General features: G+C 38.6%; 2 protein-coding genes across 5 annotated transcripts in view; one reads left to right on the top strand and one right to left on the bottom strand.

The window, feature by feature from the left end:
* CHLSN (cholesin) overlaps nucleotides 1-19,693 on the bottom strand; it is a 137,893-nt gene that overhangs the window by 46,208 nt on the left and 71,992 nt on the right. The gene's annotated exons all lie outside the window — the stretch shown is intronic.
* GPR146 (G protein-coupled receptor 146) overlaps nucleotides 1-19,693 on the top strand; it is a 55,081-nt gene that overhangs the window by 8,366 nt on the left and 27,022 nt on the right. Inside the window, exons 1-2 of one of the 2 annotated variants that reach the window (XM_076351323.1) lie at nucleotides 9,046-9,062; nucleotides 16,026-16,067. The gene's annotated coding sequence lies outside the window, so the exon portion shown is untranslated. Of the gene's footprint in view, nucleotides 1-9,045; nucleotides 9,063-16,025; nucleotides 16,068-19,693 lie in introns of those variants that run through there. The other variant, XM_076351322.1, reaches the window with a different exon arrangement.

Here is a 19,693-nt window from a genome sequence, read left to right as displayed (position 1 = left end):
TATATGCAGGAGGGAACAGAAGGAGAACTGAAAGTACAAAGAGCAGGAGTATCTGGCAAGTGCACAGGAGGACACTGTGGGGCAGGAAGGGGGACGCTGTGGAATAGATGGGGTAACACAAGGACCAGAAAAGGTTGACAGATGTGCTTAACTACATGAAATACCACAAAGGGAGAGTGCAATGGAAGAAAGGGAAACAAAGCAAAAGCAAACACATGAGAGAAGCGGAGGACATAAAACCCTTGAGCACACAATATGACTGGAATAGCCGTTGTTCTTCTATGTTTAGAGAGATGGTCAAGAGTAAAAACGGCATCTCCCCAAACAAAGCATAGGACAGAGCAGGTAAACAGAAACACCTTCAAATGGAGAACAGGCAGCTCTCCCTGTTCATTGTTCAGATATGGATGCTTAAAGTTGAGTACAGAATCTGAGAACATCACCCAGAAGGCAGGTACTGTTTCTCAAAGTTAAGCAAATCAGAAAGCAAACAACGAGGCGGTATTTTTAAATGTATGATTTCCAATTTGTGATTTAACCCAAGACTGGCAATATTGTATACTCCATATTTTCATTATTCAAAACATGTCAAGGCAAGAATCAATCAGGAATCCAAGAAAACCATTTTCCTTCTACACAGAGGGTGAGCATTTGCAATAGGACCATAACAACATGGACCTAATACCTTCGTAAGAACAACATTTTGAAAAAGCTGTTTTTCTTGCAGACACAAACAAGTAAATTCAGAAAACTTCAACAGATAACCAATACAGCAATTTATAGATTTTTATAGCATACAGAATTCACATTTTCGCAATACGGAAAGTATTAGTATAAAGGAGAAGTCCCTCTCTCTTCTTAGTCCTCTTAGGTGAGCTATTTGCTCAATTATTTCCCCCCTTTAGATGATGCTCTCTGGCTGCTATAGCTGTTATTCCTTGAATCGCAGTGTTTAACTGTTCAGCATATACACTGACTTCCTGCCCATCAAAAACTCTGAAGCACAGCCAGGAAACCAACAGCCAGGGAAACAGACAGGCTCCAGTTGGAGTTGTCAAGTTTTCTAGCCTTTTCAAGTTATAACTGCAGTGAGAAGATGCTGGTTAGCCTCTTGCATTTTAGAATGAGTGACAAAATCCCCTTCGCTTACGACCTACCGATCAGTGGTCAAATACATCAGAAGCAATTTTCTCCTTTTGTCGCAAAAATTCTTTTTTTTTTTTTTCTTGCTAATTCTGGGATGGGTAATGGTAGCAGTCAATTATTAAACTGCTCCAGTAGTTTAACAGATGATGACCGAGTTCAAAATAAAATTTCGCTTTTATTATTAAGCTAATTAACTAAACAAATGCTACCATCTAATAATAACCCATACCCATAACTTTATTAAGGTATCTAATCTAATAAAGAAAATAAATTCTTTTCACATACTATACAAATGCAAACATATGACAAGACGTGGTCAAGGCAGTTAAAGATAGAGGAGAACAATACACGTTGCCATCCTCTGTCCTACCCTTTGCATTTCCTCTTGGAGTTGCATCATGTCTGAAGACATCATTCAGTTCAGCAATTACTCAACGCAAGCGGCAGTACCCTGTTAAAGGTTCAACTCTAGCAACCTTCTAAAAAGGGTCATAATTATGTAAATACAACATACAATAATCGCTGAAGTCTGTAACCTCACAGCAGATACACACTGTGATACGCTGTACAACCTGCAGTACACAGCAGAGGAATCATAACCATCAATGGAGAATTTGAAACGTTAGTGCAAAAACTTTAATTTGATCTACTTATAACTCTTAGTCATAGGAAGCATGCAAAAATGTATTTTATATGCCTGTGTTTCTGAGTACACTCATGTTGTTAGCTACCTCGTAGAGAATTTTACACGTACACTGAGAGAGAGGAGTTCACAGCTTCTACTTCAAGAATAGGAAGAGGAACGGTATCTAACCCATCTTAAATACGTACCAGGATCTTGAGGCACAGCCATTGAGATAGAAGGCAGTCAGACACCTGTCTAACTCAAACACCCCTCCAAACAAAGGGAGAATTTCCACCTGGGACTGGTTTTATTTAGTGTCAGGACAGAAGACTGCTCTGCCTTTCATACCCACCCACTTAGAAATGTGTTTATCACAAAATTAAACTGATGTTCAACTACCAAGTGGGGTTTTTTGCCAAAAATATATAGCTAATATAAAAGTAACCCAGGGAATCAGTGTATCTACAGTAGAAGTAATAACATAAATTTGACACACTAGCGCGCCTTTCTCATAAGCAAAAGGGTAAAAGAAAATGAGTAAGAACTTCCATAGTTTCCTTGTTTTATGCAGAACTTTATAAAAAATTTTAAAAATCAGTAAAAAAGTTAGCTTAGTAATTTTATTCAACTCTGCTGTAGAATTGCTCCATCTTATAACTTTGTTTTCTCATTTAAATATTATATATAGGCATATGAAACTGATTTCACCCAATACTGACAGACTAACAAAACACTAATTTTAACTATTCTTTATATTTTCAGTTCCTTCATAAAAAAAATTCCACATTACCAGCATTAAAGAGCACTGCAATTTGACTGGGCTTTTCCCTAGTGAAAGTACTAGAATTTAAACATACAACTGCGCTAATTTAACACAAGTGCACACAACAGTAAGAATTATCCAAGTTGCAAAAACGTTTGTCTGACTAATTTTCATCAGAAGGGTCTTTTATTTTGACCGAAGTATTTGGGGTCATTGGTACAGAAGTAATGACACAGAAAAGTGTCCAGGTACAAAATGTCTAATTCTTCAAACACTAGGTTAATTTGTTTTCTAAATCTAAACCAATATTTGATCAGTCGAACAAATATTTGAAAGGCATTTGGCTAGTTATCCATTTCGAAAGAGAACAAATTTATTTAAAAGGATTTTTCCCCCCTCAGGCACCACAGAACAAAATTTAGATTGGGCTCACAAGATTTTTTTACCTGGTCTCGGATTAGACCCTTCCTAACAGATTATCGCTGTAAGTACATTAGTGCATAATGGGAAATGCTTCAGGAATTAGGAGTGGTTTAATAGGAAAGAACAGATATGCTATAAGAACTGATATGGCAAAACACTCTTCATCTACTACTTAAATAAGGAGAGCCAGTTTAGGTAATAGTTTTACCATTGAATCAGGTATTATTAAGTATGAGCTGCTTTTCATGATGATTTCTACTGCAAAAGTAATGTCTGGAGGAATCATGGTGTCTTCCAGTTATGTCCACAAGTAAAATTTGTTTGTCTAAGAGAAATGCTCAGCCTCTGTTCTCCTTGTAATTCCCTCCAAGCACATCTATGACATTCTTAGACATAATTCAGGTTGTCTCCACCTGTGCAGCTGATCTCTTTCCCTTCATGTCAGGGCAAAGAAGTTCAGAATCTGAAGAATAACAAATTAAATTTGGTCTCAGACCAAGTCTTGAGATCAACTTCTACAGTGCAACAAGATTTCATTAGAGACAGCTTTGATAGCAAGCACTGCATGAAGGTGAGACAATGTGTGGGGAATTTGAGCAAGCAAGGGGCATGCAGAAATCAGGATCCGCTCCCCGCTCCTGGTCCACCAGTGCTGGCTGCAGACAAGGTGACTCGGGGCTTTCTCCAGCTGGATGTGGAAAGCCTCCAGAGCAGAGATATTCCCCTGTCCTCCCTGGGCAGTGTGCTCTGGTGCTTAATTACAGTGAAAAATGTTTTCCTCATATTCAGCTATAACACCCTGTTTCACTTTATGACCATTTCTCACATTCTCCCGCTGTGCACCTCAGCAAGGAGCCTGGCTCCACCTTCTTGGTGACCTCCTCGTAGGGAGGGGATTTGGCCAAAGTAGAAAAGGAATTACACATCAGTTACTACATTACTATTCTACCAGAATTTTTTTATCCATAATATTTAAATAAATATCCTTTTGAACAATACAGTACTCAACAAGTAAATATTTTAAGTGTGAATCTACAATTTTTCCATAAAAAAAATAAAGATGCAATTAATAACATGCCACTCAGGTACTCCAGAAGCTTTATTAAAAGTGCAGGTATATGCTACTGCTTGCTAAATTTTGAACCAGAGAACACCTATCTTTACAGCAGTGAATATGTCACTATACCAGTTAGGTGAAAGGAATAAACATTTGACAGTAGAAACACTGATATTAAAATCTATGCAAAATTTAGGCAGAAAAAGACAAAGTCTAAAGAAGCAAAAAGCGTAATCATCTCAAGGTTTTATCTTCAGTTTAAAACTAGAAGTATGATCAAAAGTCTGAAAAAGAGTTGCTATTTGCAAATGAGTAATTAACCTGGAACGCCTCCTCAGCCTATAAATTTACTAGAAATAAAAGCAGAAAAGTAATGTTCTAATACAGTTCCTCTTACAAGCAATTGTCAAGTGTTTTTAAGCATTTTTATCTATTCAAAGAGTAGATCCACTGCCAAACTGTTTGTTTATCTTTCTTTTTAAATAAAAAAAACTGCTTTAAATCCCACACTGAGAGGTGTCAGAAACATAACCCATATAAAAAGAGCACACAGACCTCTAAAGGCTTCTGAAATCCTTCACCCATAATAAAAGCCTTAAAACTTTCATTATTTCCTTTTTAGCTTTTTAGAATAAGGTTTGTATTTGGATTTCAATCAAATTAGGCTTAATCTTCCTGGTCCTGTAAGAATCTAAAATATTAATAATTTTCATAATTCTGTCCAAAAACTTTTACATGGTCAGTCTTCCTTACAAAGTTACGCAGTTACAATAGGACACCAACTGTACTTCAAAAGTTACACTGAGGGAGATGCCATTTGTGAATTCTGCTTTAGCATATGTTCAGTATATAAAGTTATTTAAGTGCTCTACAATAAATAACACGGCAACATACGCTTTCAACACATTTGGAAGTAAAGTCATAAAAACAGTCTTGTTTTGGCCAAAGTGCAAAAATTTACATGCAACAAATGTTGCAAATAGGAAGCCGCAAAATCCACTACAAAGATAGAAAGTTTTGTAGCATTTTTGTGGCTCTTTCTCCAGACTGATAATCAGAATTAAAAAACCTAGACCATAAAATACCTAACTTGCTTGGTTAGCAGGGTCTTTCGTAGCTGTGTCTCCACCTCCCATGCTCGTCTGTACATGACAGCCAGCAGCATGAGGAATAAGCCACAGCAGCACTTCAGTACCTTCATTAACACAGAATCCAGAATACAAAGGGCTCCATAATAAGTGGAGAGGAAAGTGGATTTATGGTATCAGTACAGGCAATACATTTTAAAGAGCTGTAGTGGCTCCACAGTAATTAACAACTTCTTGGGATAATTCTTCACAGAGTATTTGGCTTGTGGTGACTCTCAGGCAGTGACCTTGCAGAAATGAGTAATTAGAAACTATTACAATAAGACTAAGACGGCTTTGCCAGAACAAGTGTTGGACACAGCATCATCCTTCAGGAAGAAATGATGGGTGAAGGTGCAAGCTGCACTCCCACCAGTTCTTCTGTAATCTCTTAGATGGAGACACCTTTGACAAAGTTGCAAATATTCCTTCAATGCTCATGGAGGCACTCTGGTCTACAAACACGTGCCCGGTTGGTTCTGCAGTTGGTTGGTTGTTCCATGTCCGTGTCTAGCAGGGCAGGTACCACTGAGGGTGGGAAGTTCTCCATGGTTAGGACCAGGAACACTGCTCCTGGTACATGATGTAGCACAGGGCTTCTTGGTGTCTTTCACTAAGAGCAGTACTGTTCGTTTCTGGTAGCGCTGAGTAGCTCCATACTGGCTGGTTTGATGCTAGCATTTTCTATGATGCCTGGATCATTTGGGAAGCTTTTGGTATGAGATGTCAGCCAGATCACTGGCTTAGGCTTTCCATTTTTGCCTACTGAAGGAAGAGAGATCTCTCCAGTCACTCGAGACCAGTGCTCCTTTCTTCTCAGCTTTTGAGTGAAGTGAATTGAGAAGGGGGAAGAAGTAAAAATACATGGAAAACTTGTAATGATAATTCAGTTTTGAATGCTCATACAGCTCACGTGGCTGACAAAATCACTCAGTTATGAGTAATTAAAAACTGTAACTCAACAGATAAAAAGTGTTTGTAGGCAAAACCACAATCGGATCCTCCCTTGCAGTTTGTCAAACTGTCTAGTAAGGTCTGAACTTAGATATTTGCTCATATTGTATCTGAAGGCATCTCAGTTCAAATGGTTTCCTCCTCGCTTCCTGATTAAAGATAACATATGGGACGAGAAAGAAATGAGTCTCTCCAGAGCTGTAGAATCATTGCACGTTCAGCACTGAATCACTACAGAACCCTTTAACAGGAACGTTATTGAAATGCTATGTCTAATGCAGATACCAAAACTAAACTAAACTTGCTGTGCTGTGCCTAAAAACTGCAACAAATGAAACAAAAGAATTCATACGCTCTACAAAGAGCATCTCTGAAGGGCACTTTTACCCTGAGAGGCAGCTTATCAAATACTGTTCCAGTCTGGAAGTTCAGAAAGGAAACGAAACATTAGCATTTTTCTACTTTGAAGAAAGAAGGGGAAAACAAAAATCTTTGAATACAACTCTTTCTCTGCACTGGATTTGTTATACCAAGTCACCATATACCCATATATTCCTGGTTACTGAACCCTGGTGGGTTAAGATAGGGGGGAAAAATGCACTAAGAAAGTCAGAGTTTATCTGTACTGCTCTTACAATGTGGATGACAACGTAATAATTTGAATTTTTTCATTTTCAATATTATCTCTGATATAGTTTGTTCCTTCTGCTCTGATTTACAGTATAAAATTCCCCAAACTATAAAAATACATTTCTAGTTTAGTCGTTTTGGTTTTGCCATATTTTTAATTACTTTATCAGGCCTTAAATCCTAGGAATTCCCTTGCTCTGTCTGAAAGAAGAAAACTAAAACGCTGTTATGTACGCATGCGAAAAGAACGTTTAGTATTCAATCCTTTTAGCTGCAAAATCGAATGCACCCAACGGAACACGAAAAGGAACCAACATCAGGCATACATTTCAAACACATTACACAAGTGATCAAAGAAAAAAGGGAAGAAATCTAAAGTAAAGCTACTTGCATAACAGACTGTGCATAAACCGTTGAGTCTTTTGAGTGGGATAAATATGTTTCAGACTGTGTCACTAATGTGACGTTTTAATGGTGTGAGAACTATAAACAAAACTTCTTAAAGATAGATAATACACTATGAAGTCTGCTATAACATTTAAAGGACCAAATAAACAAATATATATCTTTCTTCTCCTGCCAAAAGTGGACATCACATGAATCCTGGTGATGGATGCTACAGAGTTGAGAATGTTGTCACTTTTTCTGGACAATGAACAAAACCACAGAAACCAGCAGGAGAAGCAGCCAAGTTTAGCCACCATATTTGGGCATCACGATCCTATAAATACACATGCAGTATCTAAACAAGGCTACGATTGTCATTCCCCTTGTAAGAAAATGATTAGTTGTGCTACGCTAATAATATACTGTGAAATACCGAGGAATCGGAATCAATTTTCATGTAATAATACCAGAATGTGATTCCACACTTCAGTAATAACATTCTGCTGTAAATGTGCAACAAAGATGTGTGCAGTGAAGGCTCGGTAATACGGATCCAGAGAATTATGCAGCATCTAGTCCAATCCAGTTACCAGTGAGGGCAAGGGAAGAGGACACAGGAGGACACATACTAAGCTACGATGGCTTATGCTGAGATAAAGGAGCTGGCTGGAACTACTCCTCGTATGAGCTCATTACATACTGTGAGCATGATGCTATCGCAGAAGTGCTTAAAATGAAAGCTGACAACATAGATTCCTGTTATTTTGCTTGACTCAAAAAAAAAAAATCATTTATACCGAAAGCTTTGTCTTCATTCATATCACGAAGAGTACAATATATAATATGTTATCACAAGAAAAGCATGTCACAAAAAAACCCTCTTGATTTCATTTAATTTAAAAAGAGACAGGACTGGGCCAATTTGATATACCATCATGACTCTACGTTGTTTATCAACAAACACCATTTACTACTGCGCCTATAATTCAATTTTAGGAGTATATTATCTAGCAGTTTTATAATCAAGATCATTTTTACTACTGGAAATGATATAAACTTACACAAGGATAATATTCAACATTATCAAATGGAAGGCATCGGAGTTATGACTTCTAGGCACAAGTGGTAATTGGATTGGAAGGCAAAGTTCAAGAAAACAGTAATACTCTTGTGTATTAACAGAAGGCCTGTTCTGCTCCGTAGTGCACTACCCAAGGCCATTTCCTTCCTTAATATTAGAATTCTAATCAGCCTTCATTTCATCTACAGAAATTTATGACCCGGTCCAAGTTCTGTGTATAGCTTTAGAAACAAACGGACTTGGAATATGAGACCCAGCATGTTATAAAATCTTAATTCAACTATAAAAATCTGTACATGCACAAGTGGAGAATGTTTAAAACATGCCGAGTTCCATACTGTGCAACACAGTGAATTATTGCTATAAACACTGCAAATGTCTTAGTCTCTAAATGCAGCTGTATTAATTACAGATTTGATGTTAAGATCCTAGATATCAAACACTGAGGAAGCTGGGCCCACTGTAGATGAAATGAAAATGGGTAACTATAACCACAAAAAGAAATTCTTTACATATTTGTCTTAAGCAGTGCTTTCCAAACTGTGGGGCACTCGCTACAAGCAATATGCCTGTTTTTTCTAAGTGGCTTGTAAGCACTGCCAGAAAACATTCTCCTAAGCACTGCCGCTGTTGAAGTCGGTGCCTTTGGCAGGACCTGTGTTTGAGGACTTGCAGAATACTGAAAAATAAGCTGTTGCTTCTAAACAGAGAAAATAGTTAGCTCACTCAAATCCTTAGCTGTTTTTTTCTTTCACTCCCAAAGAGACACTTACCTCTGACTTGAATATCATATCTCAAAATTAAGCCAACAGCAAAGAAAAGGAGAAGGAAGTTTGGAAAATGGAACGAAAGCACATTTACTCTGCAAGGTAAATCACGGAAATGGCTAGAAGGGCAGAATTATAAATCTAGTGCTTAAGACTCCAAACAAAATATTAAAACATCAAACTCAAGCTTCGAAGAGTAGTAAACCCTGAAGACCACATGTCTGAAGGTATGCGCCTAGTCTTCATTGCCTCCACACAGCTCTAGAGTAGGTATTTATGTCAAAACAAATGGGTGGGCCACTGAGAACTGCGATGTAGCAGTATCAACCATACCACTTTCTCCTCGTCGCAAAATCCCATTCTTCTTTTCTAGCATAACAACGCGTTCAACCCACTGCCAGCTTCTCCATTCATGAGCACTACAGCGCTCACCATCCTTTCTTCTGCCTCCCTTCTACAGTCCTTACCTCTAGTAATGCAGATTACTAATAAAAGACACAAAGACAGCTCTTCTGTTGCTATCTGTCCCAGTAGCAGGTTAGCTGAGAAATAATCACATGCTGTCAGACATATACCAGAAAGGGAGGCAATGCAGACATCCCAGCTGCAGCTTGTCAGGAGGTGGTCATGTTCAGATGGGCCAGCTGCTTGGCAAGAAAATGCCCATGTTCAAATCAGCTAGCGAGCCAGGAGGCACACACGTTCCCTTTTGGGGAGCAACTTGGACAGCAATGGTGCCATTTAGCCTAACAGCACCCGCTGCCTCTCAGCTGCCAGGAGGTTAGAGAAAGCACTCTTGGAGCTGTAAGCTCTGCAGGTCTGACTTAAAGAGACATGAGAAATGTAAGCTTTGTGTGTGCGTATGTGTGTGAATACAAATAAAATCAGATCAGCTTACAAGGTTGGGAGATTGCACAAAATATAAAATGGGATGGGCTAAATCTCATGGCACGTAACTAATTTTCAGCAACTGCGGTCAAAAAAGAATGGATGGTGAAGTGCAAGAAATTGCTCCAGCTAGTCACGTAACCACTGCTAAGGAATTCAACTAATGTCCCTGGGCCATAGCGTTGCCTTCAGACACCAAAAACAGCTTTTAAATCTGGAATAGTTGCACTGGCTTACACCAAACTCAGAACCAGTATACTGCATTACTCTGGGAGAGAGGGGAAATAGGAGGAGGAAGAAAAACCTCACTCAGTCCATGCAGTTTGGCAGCAAGTAGAATTGCCTAAATCCATCAAGTAAAATTGCATCTTAATTGTAAGGCCATTTTCAGTATTTGAATGCAATTTCCTCAATACTTTTCCACTCTGTAAGATACGCCTGACAATTAGAAGCAACTCTGCAGACGCCCTAAGACTGATCCGCCTGTATGTTATCTGAACAAAAATCTTGATTTGCCAAACTTAGCATCCTGCACATGCTGTACTAGCAGGTGCTGCTGGGGCTACTTGTGTTTCAGACTGCAGAAGCAGTTCACTGATTGACCAACAGCTCTGAAATATGTTTGGGAAGGTATCCCAGCCCTCAGATCTTATTTAGTCTCTCTGAGCATTTATGAATAAATAAATAAGAAAATTTACAAAATACCACTACAAACTGGCAATTATAAAAAGTGAAAGTAAAGAATGTAATCAGATTATGACATTTATAAGCTTAATTGCAAAAGATTTCTACAAATTAGAGCTTGTAAATACATCTTCATTTATGTAATGAGTAATGATAAAAACCTCATAGGACATACTGGCGATCTAGACTGACCTTCAGTGATGGGGTAAAGACGCAGACCCTCTTGGGTGATTTTCAACTTTTTCTGCTGTCTCAATTGTTTTAATAAAAGGGGGTTTTTGCAGGTTTTTTTGTGTTGGTTTTTTTTTTTTTAAAGAGGCTACAGCCATGGCAGAGACTGTTTTTTCATGTTTTTTTTTAATTTTACATTTTTAAAGCATGCCATCAAATATCTTCAGAAAGGATGTGGCACAGCATTTATTCTGCCTACTTACTCTGGATTAAGTTACTCTTAAAAAATAATTAAACAAAACACAACAAATAATCCCCTGCTCAACTGATAAGCACATAAATTTCAATGGGAGACAGAATGCTAAAAAGAACAGGTAGTTGAGAGGAGCTGACACACATTGTATATATGAACCCAGAACTGAAAAGTTTAGTGCCATATTAAAGTTGTCTTGTCAGAGAAATTAAGATTTCTATAACACAAGTTACATGCAAAGGCACTAAACTGACACTAATATTTGCAGTGACTTTATTTGTGGAGAGTAGACATACGTGGCTACAACACAGTAACGAAGCAGCAAGCATCTGCCACTTACAAACACCGCCTGAGTGACTACAAATCTCACATTTGTGCATATTTATGTGTACTGTAATCTAGCATAAAAATATTGAGAAGCATATCAAGTTAGGCTTGTCAGCCCCAATATTTTCTGGTGATTTGAACAAGGCCAGAGAATAAGATAAGCATCTTTACAAATCCAGTTGGCTTTACTTCAAATCCAAAAGCTTTTTTCTAAGCTGCAAAAGGACAGGAGCCCATGTAAAAATCAAATTTTTAATGCAAAGCCAACCCAGTTCTGCTCATCATCCTCCGTTCTGAAACCTGTCTGCAGGAACAGTTTTTTGGGAGCTCACTGTCCTTCACTGAAATACTGTACAACATGCAATTATTTTTGTAAGAAATTATTTTTGCATCAGAGCTACACTTATCTTAGGGACAATCTATCATTTTTTATTTTAAAAAAACCTTTTGTGTTTAAGTTTATGCTAATGAAGTATTTTCATTGGCACTCGTGAGTTAAAAATTACTTCAGCTTTCTTTGCAGGTTTTTTTTTTTTTTTCTTTTTAAATCAAGCTGGTAAGTACTCCCAGTTTACCAGTGCAAATCAGCTTAATTTGCTTAGGAGCTAAAACTTGGAGCGAACAACGGTATTTTCAAAACAAATACATCAAGTTAAAGTGAGGGCAGTTGTGGTTCATCTGAATCATATGGCTCCAGATTTCAATTCTAAGCTAAGGAAATAGAGGTTATGACATCCTGCAGCTGGGACAAGTAGTGTTCATACAGCAGCGTTAAATCAAGACCACTTGGCCAGTTCAGGCAGTCGCTTGTGTGGAAGTGAAAGGTCCCATGACAGCATTCAAAAAAAAAAAAAGAAAGGTTTTGGTGTCCTAGCCAAAACCCCCCTTCCCTCACTTAATGCTACCAGGGACTAAGTTTCTTCATCAGAGCAAACGACTGTGGAAGGCTGCTGCCAAGTAATCGCTACTGATTTATTTACATCCAATCAGAGAGAACAGGAATTAAACACTTTGCAAAATACATGGGCAAGTTAATTTCAAAAGGTCTTCCCACGCTACGCAAATGCCAAGTGACTGAGCGGGCCGCTTGGTAGGTTAGTTTTGAGACACATCAGTTCGGTGAGTTGATTCACCGTAAGGCTACGGAAATGCTTATATCAACACAAAGACAGATACAGCAGCAGGGAGAAGTAGCTGGGAGCTTTTAGCAAGGCAGCAGTACTCATGCTGGTAGTAGAGGCATAGGCAGATGAAAGTTTTCATTCAGTCTGGGAAACTCAGGACAGAAAAAGGATTGGGTCTGGAAATGTTATTTTCCAGTCTCCCATTCAGTAGCATTTTAAGATCTATTTTTTGACACAATAAGCATTGATAAAATACCCGAGTTGACTTTTTCATTTATAACAGATGAAAAAAGTTTGTTTTCTAAATTTTGTGAGACAATACTGGTGGCTGAAGTAGAAGGACCATTCACTGCTTCCCCGAACACCAGAATAACTGCGCCTGTAGCTTTTTTTTTTTTTCCTAAAGTAGGGAGGAAGCATGAAACAGTAGTACTGATTGGAGTCTTTGACGACACTATCTGGATGCCAATGTCATGCTGTGTAAACATGTGGATCCATTAGACAATTGTTGGAAGCAGTGAATTCTAAATTTGATCTAGTGATAGGACTCATGCTGTTTGGGAAAAAAAAATGGGGTTGCAAAACCACACAAGGAAAACATTTCAGACTTGTTAAAAAAAAAGTACAATGTGAACAATGATGTACTGGATGGCCTGCAGATCTCAGCCTCTGGAGAGTCTTGACAGACAGAAAAAAGACCTGAACTCTTGGCTCTCAAACTGTTAAATAAATTTATAAAATGTATTCCAACCTGAAAGGATAAAAACATTTTCACAGAGAAAAATTTATATTCACATGCAGAATACAAAAGATTTTCCTTGCTAAAGACAATCAGCAACAAGGATTTATATCTTCCTCCACATTTCTAGTGCATGCTACTGCCTGAACTAATGAATCAATTTTAGTGAAGCCTGAGCTCTACGGCATCCCCAGCGATGCTGGGCCGGGAAAGGGAGTGGTAGTTAACTGCCTTCCTTTGGTTTGTGCTGGCAACACAATGCTTTTTGCTTTAGAGTACTTAATGGTCTAAAACACACGTTGAAATTAACTCCTTCATTAGCTATACAGCTGCTACGCCTTATTTCTTTCATTTTTCTTAATTATAGCACTGCAAAATTTTATGTTGTGATTCAGAATTATATATGATTAATACAATACATGATTTATATTTGTTAGAATATAAAACACAGGCCTCATGAATAAAATTACACGTTACATATGACATTTGAAAACATACTCCATTCTTTAAGCTATCTAGAAATACTGTGCTCATTCTGTCCATGCTACAACTTCATTTCAAACTGATTAACCAGCTTTTTATTCCACTCAAGTTGCTTACATTAAAAGACAAAAGCCAGTGGGTTCAGCTCCCAGCAAAACTGCAAACCCACTTTAAGCCTATCACTACAAAACTTGTTATTCATCTCCACAGCCTTGTAGATGTGAGGAGCAGTGTGTATAGCTCAGCATTTCAGTTCTGATTCATGTTGTGATTTAATCATTCCTGAAACATTGTTTACTACATAAAAGAAACTGTACTTCAACAAGGATCAGAAAACAAGAAAATCAAATCAGTCCAGAAGAGCTACTGAGTCACTAAGAAGGGAAGCAACGAGATACACGTTATCCTTGTGAATCGAGTAGGTCAGCAGTAGCAAAGCTGCTCTTTGGTGACTGTTGGGTGACCACTGTGGACAGAACCTTTCTCCAACTCACCCCTAAGAGCTCTGTGAGCACACAACGGCGGTCCTTGGAATGCAGATCTCAGTATTGCACCTTGCCATGCATATAAATAAGTTTGTGCAACGTAGCCAGCTGAATTCACAGCAATTCACACGTCTAATTCTAGTCATATCCATACATACATGGATATGAGGCCACAGGCCACAACTAAGGCACTGAAGGACTGCATTAGTCAGGAGAAGTCATCCCCTATGGCCTGTCCCTACATGGCTGGAGCTCCCAGAGCTCCAGAAGGTATTACAGCTCTTCCACAGGTGGGACTTCAGCAATGAGAGCTAGGCCTTTTCACATCCACCACTAACTACTTAAATCTTCCTTCCCACCTAACAAACACAGAGGAAAAGAGCTCTCCACATACATTTTCTGCTCTAAGGCACGGGGCAGCTGCCTTACTAGGACCTTCAATGCGACGTAAATTCGTATGAAAGTATAAACAGAAGATCCACTGTTTCTTCACATGAATTAGCGACACATTCATTTTTGTGCTTGAGAAGAGATGCCAGCCAGAGTCTGTGACCAAACAGCCAACCACTACAGCATAGTTTAAAACCACTACAGTTGGTGTTAGGCGATTTCCACCTGTGTGACACATCACAAATACAATTTAGCCATACCAGATACACAGAAATCCTTTTCTCTTAAGATCAAGACCACATAATAATAGCAGTTTGTGCTTCTATTTACTATTCTTCATCAAATTATGAAACTAAAATTGCAAGCAAATTACTGGTTGCACTGTTTATTTTTCTTGGGTCCTTAAACATCAGCCACAATATGTGAAACAGAGGACAAAGAGAGGCCAAGCGGAGCAGGGGAGCTGGGTAGCTCCGACTGCGTAACACATGGTAGTAAAGAACCAGTGCTAACAGTAGAGAAAAGGGGAAGGAAAAATGTGCACCAGAAAGAGATCAGATCTTTTACAGACCATTATTGCACCTCTCAATAAAACTTTAATATAAAAAGAATTAAGTAGCACAGGCTGCTATCTTAAACTATTTTTTCCCAAATAAAGTATTCTGCTTACCTCAAAATTCAGTCATAATTAAGTACCCTTGAACTAGTTAATCTTTCTTTTTAGGGGAAAACTCATCTATTCCTAAAAGTTATCTTGCTCTCCAAATATTACTGTTCAATCATTTATCTAAACTAAAACACTTAAACCTCTTTAATGCCTCTATATATATATGTATATATACTTTTTTTTTTACTGCAAGACATAGGAAAATTAGTACTTCATTTTTCTTGTCCTTTAGATAAGTTATATCTGCATATTGAAATACTGGTTACAAATTTTGAGTGGTCAGATAAATTATACTTTTTATAATAAAATATACTTGTTCTCCGTATTTCCCACACACACACACAGTGTGCAAAGGAACAAATATATACTCAGTAACCAAAGTGAATTAGCGTAACACAGTATGCCAAAACCACTGCTTTTTACAATAACAAACCAAACTGACATTTGTCATAGTATCATATTACGCAACAGATATTTCATATCGGGACTGTTACGTGTCAGTTTTAACCCACCAAGCATGACATCTTCACTGAGGAGAAGAAAGGTACGTTTCTATTTTTAGATCAATCTGCGATACATTAATTCTATCAACTTTTCAGCTACAGTCAAGTCAGTACATGCACCAGTTCAACACCAAACATCATTAACAAATATGTTATAGATTTTCTAATCACTGGATGAAAACATTGTATATTGTAAATGCTACAACTGAGCATGGTACAGTGAGACGTGAGGCAAAAAAAAAAATCAAAGTGATCTGTATTTATCAGAATTGATTAAATTTTCTTTTAATTTCTTTCAACCACCTATGAACAGTTGTTTCACCTTTTCTTTCTTTTCTTTTTTCCTCCCAGTGGCTCAATCTCAGACTGACATTCTCCTGGGCTGCACCTCATGTAAGTACAGCTATAGCAATACAGTGTGACTATTATTGTATATGTTTATTTCACCAATGTACAACAGTGAAAATATTTACCAAAACTGGGACTTCTAGACCTGCTATTTACTGCTGTGAAAAGGTACTGGAAAAATTTACTGAGTCCTCACTGAAGAGTTAGCTCAGGCAAGCAGTATTTACTCCCAGATCATCCTCCTTCTCAAAGATCACAAACGGGACACCTAAGTAGGCTCATACAAAGATACATCCAATTTACTACATCTTTACAGGTTTATGAAATCCGGACTTCACAGAAGTGTCCCATGATCTTGAGGCACTCCAGGGCTCCTTGCCAGGCAGGGGAACCTGACATCCAGAGGAACTGCAGAAACAGACTGGAGGAACACCAACACTCAGAAGGTTTAGCTGGCGTTATTTCTGCAAACGGCTTGCCAATCCATGTGAAGAATGAATCGAGGCTGTAACGCTCTCCCCACCACCTCTACCACCAGACCATCATGACAGTTAAAACTGCCTGAAATTCCACAGCCCACATTAATGACTTTCATACGTTGACAAGGGCCAGTTGGGGAAGGAGGAGAAAGGCAAAGCCAACACCTAATCAATCAGCTTGGGCTAACTGCAGGAAAGATGCACTTTTAAGAAAGCCAAGCAGATTAAAAGGAGACACAAAACTCGGTCTTCTCTAAGTGGCCAATACCATTCGTCTGAGCACTAATGGTGCAAATACCATCAATACTCTGAGGGTGCATTTGCGTGCAGCCTGAAGAACGTGCTTGAGTGCAAGGGCTGGCACCTGCTCAGAGTGGTGGGGAGTAGGTGAGTTCTTCACCTCGGTCTAGTTAATGAGCAAAGGCCTAGAAGCCAGGAATTATTTAATCTTAACACCAGCTCTGCCAGTACCGAGTGCTGCTCTGTTGCTCTCGGCAAGTCACTTCATCTTTTTCATTTCCTCCTACGTACAATGAACGTAACATTTTTATGCCCACTGCCCATCTCCCCAGTGTTTAATTCCCAATTTAATATTCTAGTCATAAATGCACTGCCTCCCTTTTACTTTGATAAAGTACAGTCAGTATCAATAGGTAACACTTTTTAAAAACTTATTTCCAACTATTGTGAAACAGGAGCTGAATGTTTATGGAGTAGTTATTTTTTATGTCAGTTTACCATAGGGCCTCTTTAGCCACAAGCTTACAGCCAGAGGCCCCAAGGCATTTTTGGGAATGGAAACTTTTTTAGTTCAGCTCTTAACAAATTTCCAGCTTGCAGTATGTTTTTCATTAGTCTACATGGTGTTATAATAAATGATGCACTTCCTCTTTCATTTTATGATTTTTTTTAAACATGAAACAATTTTTCTGTGTCTGTTTTCTATTAACTTTCCATATACTCAACCACACTAATCTTAGAGTCTATGTATAAAGACAGAAAGGATATATTGAGTTAAGATACCAGCTATAGCAAGACACTTCACTGAATGCTGATCATAAACCCATTACATGTATGCAGCTCCATGGACAGCCATCCTTTTAGGTGCCATTGTTAAAAAAATAAAAAGTCCATTACCCCAAAACCTAAAGTTGGCCTAGAAAAGACTCCTGTAAGGTATACACCTGCAAGACACTCAACTAAAAAAGTTTGATCCCATTGTCCAGATACAAAACAAAACCTCCCTAAGGCTCCATATAACAGAATTATAAAAAGGGGTTTTTTGCATAAAGACCAACGTTATACTTCTCTGTATAGTTTTGGGCGCCCCGATACAAGAAAGCTTTCAATAAACTGGAGCAAGTTGAATGGAGGGACACCAAGATAGCCAGGGGGCAGGACACTTGCCCTGTGATGAGAGCCTGAGGGAACTGGGCTTGCTCAGGCTGGAGAAGAGAAGATTTTGGGTGGACCTAATAACCACCAAACCACCATGCCACACCTACAAAAGGCTTATTGAGAAGACTGACTGACGCTCTTTACAACGATGCATGGTGGGATGAAAAAAGACAACAGGCATAAGTTGAAAAACAGATGGATTCCAATGTATAAGGGAGTTTTGTTGGGTTTGTTTGGGGTTTTTTTTTTACCGTTAGGACAATCAAGTGTTGGAACAAGTTGTCCAGAGGTTGCACAGTCTCCATTCTCAGAGGTTTTCAGGACCTGGTCTGATCACATAGCTGACCCTGCTTTGGGCAGGAATTTGGATGGATGACCTCCTGAGGTCCCTTCCAACCTGAATTATTCTATGATTGATTCAGTCCAGCAAAAAGTAGTTAAGATTTTAAATACCAGAAACAGAATGCATCCGGAATTTATTCAGACTTCTTATCTTTTCCCGCTACCTATTATAATCATAGACATATTGGTTTGCTAATACTGTGGTGCAATAATTTTTTTAAATAATCATAGAAAAACAGCTGTGGATAGTTTTTAACCTCACACTCCCAATTTCTTAATTGAAATCTTCCACTGGTGGCTATAGCTTTTTGAAGCAAAGTTCAGATAGGAGAAAAGAGGGCAAATAAAGATCTACCTTAATGAGTTTTGGACATGCAATGACAACAGCCATCAATAAACTTCATAGTGAAATACCTGCGCCACAGTTAAAAGACTTATTTTTAAAATTACCTCAGCTGTCTTTCCCTGAATGCAGCTTGTAGAGACACTAGGTCTAATCTTTCCTAGGGTGAAGTACCAAGATCCTTTGATTGTCCATTGGATTCTTTGTATCACAGTATAAATTGGCCCCAGCAAGTACAAATGTACTTATAAACGGCAGGTAACAGTGACCCAAACAATATCCCAAATATTTTAAAACTAGCAATATAAACAAACCATAGTATAAGGGGAGAAGAAAGTTTCTAAAATAAAAAAAAACCTACCACCTAACATTTCAGAATTTAAGTCTCCATCCTAAAAGCACAACCACCCACATTCAAATCAAGGCAAAGTTCTTTGTGCTGTCTTGTCTTACCCAAAACTAGTTTGGTGAGCTCTGCAGGAGGTCAAAAGCAAATGCCTTTAACACTGTACTCTCAAACATCAGCTCTGAAATGTTTTCAAGGAACGTTTATCTCCTTTCTGGATGCATTTCCACACATCTTTGCTAGTAGTTTAACTCAACACATACAAAACACAGACACTGCAATGATTCAAGGTAGACAGGATGAGCATGTCAAAGCTTCTAAGCTCGTGCAAGCCAAGCTCACTACACATACTAGGGATTCCCTCGCATCCCCCTGTTCCACTCCGTTGGCTTGGTACACGGGCCACCTTCCCATCCACAGACATGCCAGGGGCTCCCTTCATTATCCATGTCTCCTTCACAGTTTATCACCATAGAGCTTTATGTCTCCAGCTTGCCCCCAGTCTCCTTCCTGCTAAGATCTATGTCCCTGTTGTGGTTTAACCTCAGTCAGCAACTGAGCACCACACAGCTGCTCGCTCACTCCCCCCCCAACCCTGGTGGGATGGGGGAGAGAATTGGAAGAGTAGAAGTGAGAAAAACTCGTGGGTTGAGATAAAAACAGTTTAATAATTGAAATAAAATAATAAAGTAATAATGACAATAGTAATATACAAAGCAAATGATGCACAATGCAGTTGCTCACCACCTGCCAACTGATGCCC

The sequence above is a fragment of the Aptenodytes patagonicus genome, chromosome 13, assembly GCF_965638725.1.
Source record: "Aptenodytes patagonicus chromosome 13, bAptPat1.pri.cur, whole genome shotgun sequence".
NCBI classification, from domain to species: domain Eukaryota; kingdom Metazoa; phylum Chordata; class Aves; order Sphenisciformes; family Spheniscidae; genus Aptenodytes; species Aptenodytes patagonicus.
Note: the sequence above shows the minus strand (reverse complement) of the source record. Positions and strands in the feature narration are given on the sequence as shown.